Genomic DNA, 6,031 nt, shown 5'->3' on the forward strand with positions numbered 1-6,031 from the left:
TATAGAACTGTGCCAGTTGTGTTAATTCGTCTGTGTAGTTTTTCTAATTTACATCGAGAACCAGTTCAAAAGATAGATCAGCATATAGCAGAGAAAATGATGTGCAAGAATTAGATAAAATTAATTAGGCTTTTTGTTTTAAAAATGTACATTGGAGTTATCTTCTTTACTTGTCTGTTTAATGTAAATAACTTCAAGGCTGTGTTGGTAATGGTTAAGCTCTTTTATCAGTATTTGTACAACGAAGCATCTCATTTTATTTCATCACAATGAAAGATGTTTCGTAGCCATTGGAGATGATCGAATCTGTAATTTTCTGATCACAGCTCACACATTTGCCTTGGTTCGAATTTCAGTTTATAGGACAGTTTTAAGTCTCAAAACATTTCGAGGAATGTAAATATCGTCGCTAGACAACTGTATGACGCACAGTTCTTAAATCATACGTCATAAATTAACAGATTTAAACACCTCTCTGTTACCTTCGATTACAATGTCGTCGTTGTAGCTCCTATTATATGCATTTGACAGGAATTAAAATAACATGCAAGCGTCTGAAAAACAATAGGTACATCAGTGCCACTGATAATTGATGTGATGTTTGATACCGGACGGAAACTCACTGACAATTAATTTGACGTTTGATAACGGAGGGTGACGCATACAGATCGGTGAAGAATGTATGAAACAGCGGGAACTGAAAATGCAGAACTGATTATTACACCAACGAGGCAAATCCGTAACAGTAGCATGACTATGTGTTGTGAGAAGGTCATGTCCCGATGAAGCAAAACTGGTGGACCGTGTCACAGGTTAGACTATACCAGGTGACCGAGCTACAGTCCTGGAAATTGAAATAAGAACACCGTGAATTCATTGTCCCAGGAAGGGGAAACTTTATTGACACATTCCTGGGGTCAGTTACATCACATGATCACACTGACAGAACCACAGGCACATAGACACAGGCAACAGAGCATGCACAATGTCGGCACTAGTACAGTGTATATCCACCTTTCGCAGCAATGCAGGCTGCTATTCTCCCATGGAGACGATCGTAGAGATGCTGGATGTAGTCCTGTGGAACGGCTTGCCATGCCATTTCCACTTGGCGCCTCAGTTGGACCAGCGTTCGTGCTGGACGTGCAGACCGCGTGAGACGACGCTTCATCCAGTCCCAAACATGCTCAATGGGGGACAGATCCGGAGATCTTGCTGGCCAGGATAGTTGACTTACACCTTTTAGAGCACGTTGGGTGGCACGGGATACATGCGGACGTGCATTGTCCTGTTGGAACAGCAAGTTCCCTTGACGGTCTAGGAATGGTAGAACGATGGGTTCGATGACGGTTTGGATGTACCGTGCACTATTCAGTGTCCCCTCGACGATCACCAGAGGTGTACGGCCAGTGTAGGAGATCGCTCCCCACACCATGATGCCGGGTGTTGGCCCTGTGTGCCTCGGTCGTATGCAGTCCTGATTGTGGCGCTCACCTGCACGGCGCCAAACACGCATACGACCATCATTGGCACCAAGGCAGAAGCGACTCTCATCGCTGAAGACGACACGTCTCCATTCGTCCCTCCATTCACGCCTGTCGCGACACCACTGGAGGCGGGCTGCACGATGTTGGGGCGTGAGCGGAAGACGGCCTAACGGTGTGCGGGATCGTAGCCCAGCTTCATGGAGACGGTTGCGAATGGTCCTCGCCGATACCCCAGGAGCAACAGTGTCCCTAATTTGCTGGGAAGTGGCGGTGCGGTCCCCTACGGCACTGCGTAGGATCCTACGGTCTTGGCGTGAATCAGTGCGTCGCTGCGGTCCGGTCTCAGGTCGACGGGCACGTGCACCTTCCGCCGACCACTGGCGACAACATCGATCTACTGTGGAGACCTCACGCCCCACGTGTTGAGCAATTCGGCGGTACGTCCACCCGGCCTCCCGCATGCCCACTATACGCCCTCGCTCAAAGTCCGTCAACTGAACATACGGTTCACGTCCACGCTGACGCGGCATGCTACCAGTGTTAAAGACTGCGATTGAGCTCCGTATGCCATGGCAAACTGGCTGACACTGACGGCGGCGGTGCACAAATGCTGCGCAGCTAGCGCCATTCGACGGCCAACACCGCGCTTCCTGGTGTGTCCGCTGTGCCGTGCGTGTGATCATTGCTTGTACAGCCCTCTCGCAGTGTCCGGAGCAAGTATGGTGGGTCTGACACACCGGTGTCAATGTGTTCTTTTTTCCATTTCCAGGAGTGTATATTCTTAAAAGTTGTGAGTGATAGCTTTCACCACTTTACGACCACTCATCAGGCGTCATTTAACTTCGCCGTAGGTAGTGGTCACAATGTTTCCGCTCATCAGTGTATGTACGGCTATGACGTCCCAATAGGTGCACTGCTTAGTAAATACTGTTCGCTCACTCCGTCTTCCGACATTCGCCTGTATTGGCGGAAGTCTTTCGTTTAGTGCCACAACATGATCGATGACTTATTTACACACTTTATATCTTTGGTTGACAAGTACAAATAACGTTTAGTAGGCGTTTCAGGTTTTGTCGATCTTTGCTAAGAAAAACTGTGGCGGCGAGGTAGAAGCCTCAAAGCGTGAAAATACAGTTCCTCTTTCCTTGTGCGCTGCTGGGGATGCGAGCGGACAAAGGCTAATTGGTTGAAAGAATATGAGCAACAGCATCCTTGCACTTCACATTAAATGGCACCGTAATATTTTGGTACTCTGTATGCAAAACTGATAATGGATATCTCTAGATAAGATAGGTTATTACGTAGGCTTCGTGAAATTTACGCAGGGCATTAAGCCTGTCAATACCGCTTCATTAGCTGGAAGCCGATTATTCATATCCAACTTCGAGCTACCAATTTAGTGTCTGAAACCAAAATGCTAGTGTGATTCTCCCAAATATTGTTAAAAGCGTCAGGAAGGCTGTTACCGACCACGAAGCTCAGTTGCACTGTGTGATATCTCTCTTGTGGCAACTATGTTTGCTACAGCATTTTAAGATATACAAAAACAGCGGATTGATATAAATGAAAACCGTGCTGAACTCAAACAAGTGCACTCATTTCGGAGCAAAGAGTTTCTCAAAAACGATCAACAAACTGGTTTCGCATTCCAGAAGTTTTATTTCAATTAACCACAGTTTCACAGTCTTTAAACTTTATGCTTATTAATCTGCGGCATATTCTGTAACCTACTCTGATTTTTTTTATTATTAATACAGCAATGTAACAGCACAGAAGTGCTGTAACGAATATGTGTGAAAAGGCTGCACGAGGGGTTGGGCCGCTTGGGGGAGAAAACCAGCCAGCGAGGTCATCGGTCTCATCGGGTTAGGGAAGGATGGGCAAGGAAGTCGGCCGTGCCCTTTCAAAGGAAACATTCCGGCATTTTCCCGGAGCGATTTAGGGAAATCACAGAAAACCTAAATCAAGATGACCGGACGCGGGATTGAACAGTCGTCCTCCCGAATGCGAGTCCAGTGTTCTAACCACTGCGTCACCTCGCTCGGCGCTGCGCGGAGAATCCGGACCCTGGGATGAAACGTTTTTGGTTTATCTCTGATCAGCGGCCATTTGTATAACCATTCCAACATCTGTCTTAATGTAGATAGACTACATTACAATAAGCAGAGTTTTAACCAATGGTCAGAGCTAGGATCCCGGCAAATTTCTCATATATATTAATTCCTTTCTTTCACAGGAAGTTCATTTCTTGTTTCACATACTACGAGGGGTGTTCGATAATTAATGCAACACAGTTTTTTCTGAAATCAGGCTGTTTTTATTCAGAATTCCAGTACGCTATATTATTCCTACTCGCTTCGCTACAAAACCCTATTTTTCAAATAATTCCCGTTCAATGCGATGGTCTTACGACACTGTACCGAAAGGGCCTGTATGCAGGCATGGTACCACTCTGTCGGTCAATGCCGGAACCAACGACTTGCCGCATCAGTAACCTCCCCATTGTTTGTGTACTGCCCCAAACTGGAGAACGAGCGTGCCATCACTACCAGCAGAGACGTCCAGTTTTGCAGCGAGGCGTTTGTGATCCCGCGAACACATCGAATGAGAATGTCCGCATGTTCCAACAATGCAGGAGGCACATCTGCGGGCGACTCACCTGCGCGATCTTGTTGCGACAATGACGGACGCCTCTCGCAACTACTCACTATGATTTAGTTCACTACCAGAACTTTTTAGACATTCCGGTTCTCCGCCAAAAGTAACTCTATGACAGCTCTCTTCCTGGAACGCACCTCCGCTCCAACACCATTTTGATGGCTGCATATAGCGCCACCACCTATTGGAACTTCATGAAACTATAGAAGCCGAAGCGTGAATAATCCAGATGGCCCACAACAAATTCTGCGTTTTTTTCAACGGAAATTGGTTGAGAAAAAATATGTTGTATTACCTATTGAGTGACCATCGTATTTAAATCTTCTGTTTCTTGTATAAATGAGAAAGTAGGGCAAGGGTTTAATATAGTTACTTGTCTGCAAGACAATATCTGAAGACAGTATAGAAGAAACTTCTTGAGAAAAACCTAGTGGATCCGAAAAAAAAAATTCGACTTCTGTACATTAAGTTGAAATTGTGAAAGACTTACCCAAGGATTTCGTAAACAGAAATCTCGCAAGTTTCAGTTCGATCTATTCGTCGTTGAGATTAGGAGCTTCGTGGACATCACCACCCACGTCGATCCAAAGTTTCTTGACTTAAGGGGCGCATTTTAGAAAATTCTACACTGTTCTTTAGTCAACTAAATACGTGTTTTCTGTGTATGGCGTCTGATTTATGAATGGATTCACGATTTCATTTCAGTCAGAGCTAAACACGTCGCTCATAACGAAACAGAATACGTATGCGGATAGTTACGTTCAGGAGAACCTGAAAGAAGTGCGATAATGGCGTTACTGTTTACAACATACATAAGGGAGTAACGAAGGAAGATCCATGTGGGTGTTCGCAGATGATGCAGTTGTCTATAAGATGGCTGCAGCTCCAGAAGACTAGCTAATAGCAGGAAGACATGCACCGGATTGACGATTAATGCACTGGCAGGCAGTTGACCCTGAACAAAAGCAAATGTAGCAGTTGGCCCTGAACGTAAATAAACGTAACGTAGCGCTTATACATGGGCGTAGATATCGACTACTGTACAATTACACTGTTGATGACAAATCATTGGAAACAGTAACTACCATAAAATACCTGCGAGTTACCATCGGTAGCGACATAAAGTGGAATGACCACATGAAACAAATTGTAGGAAACATTCAAAACGAAATTCACCAGAAATATCTTAAAGAAATGTAATTCATCCACGAAAGAAACACTTGATCGACCGATTCTCCATTGTTGCTCAACAATCTGGAACCATAACAGTTAAATTAGCAAAAGTACTAGCCGTAATCCAAAGAATGCCGGCGCGTTTTATTACAGGATCGTTTAAAGGCGGTGCGGGCGCATTACGTAGATGCTCAACAAATTCCAATGAAATTTCGAGAGAGTTCGTTCCTGGTAGAGTTGGCCAAAATAATACTTCCTGCCACCTAAGACTCGCGAAATGAGCAGAACGACAAAACGCGGAAGTTTACCAGCAATCATTCGTCCCATGCGGCATTCGTTAATGAAATAGGAAAGGTAACATTCCATGACACTTGACGTATCCTCTGCCACACACCATAAATGGCTCTGAGCACTATGAGACCTAACTTCTGAGGTCATCAGTCCCCTAGAACTTAGAACTGCTTAAACTAACCTAAGGACGTCTCACACATCCATACCCGTGGTAGGGTTCGAACCTGCGACCGTAGCGGTCGCGCGGTTCCAGACTGTAGCACCTAGAACCGCTAGGCCACTCCGGCAGGCCCACACCATGAAGTGGCTTGGGCAGTGTAGGCGTAGATGTAGATCTAATACTTCAAGTACCTCTGCTAGAGACTTCCTCATCTGCCAGATGCCAAACTGAAAAAGTTTTGTTTGTTGAACATGATTTGCGA

General features: G+C 45.5%; 1 protein-coding gene across 4 annotated transcripts in view; it reads right to left on the bottom strand.

Moving 5' to 3' along the window:
• LOC126335244 (adenylate cyclase type 8) overlaps positions 1–6,031 on the bottom strand; it is a 1,717,934-nt gene that overhangs the window by 806,398 nt on the left and 905,505 nt on the right. The gene's annotated exons all lie outside the window — the stretch shown is intronic.

Source organism: Schistocerca gregaria, chromosome 2, assembly GCF_023897955.1.
Source record: "Schistocerca gregaria isolate iqSchGreg1 chromosome 2, iqSchGreg1.2, whole genome shotgun sequence".
NCBI classification, from domain to species: Eukaryota; Metazoa; Arthropoda; class Insecta; order Orthoptera; family Acrididae; genus Schistocerca; species Schistocerca gregaria.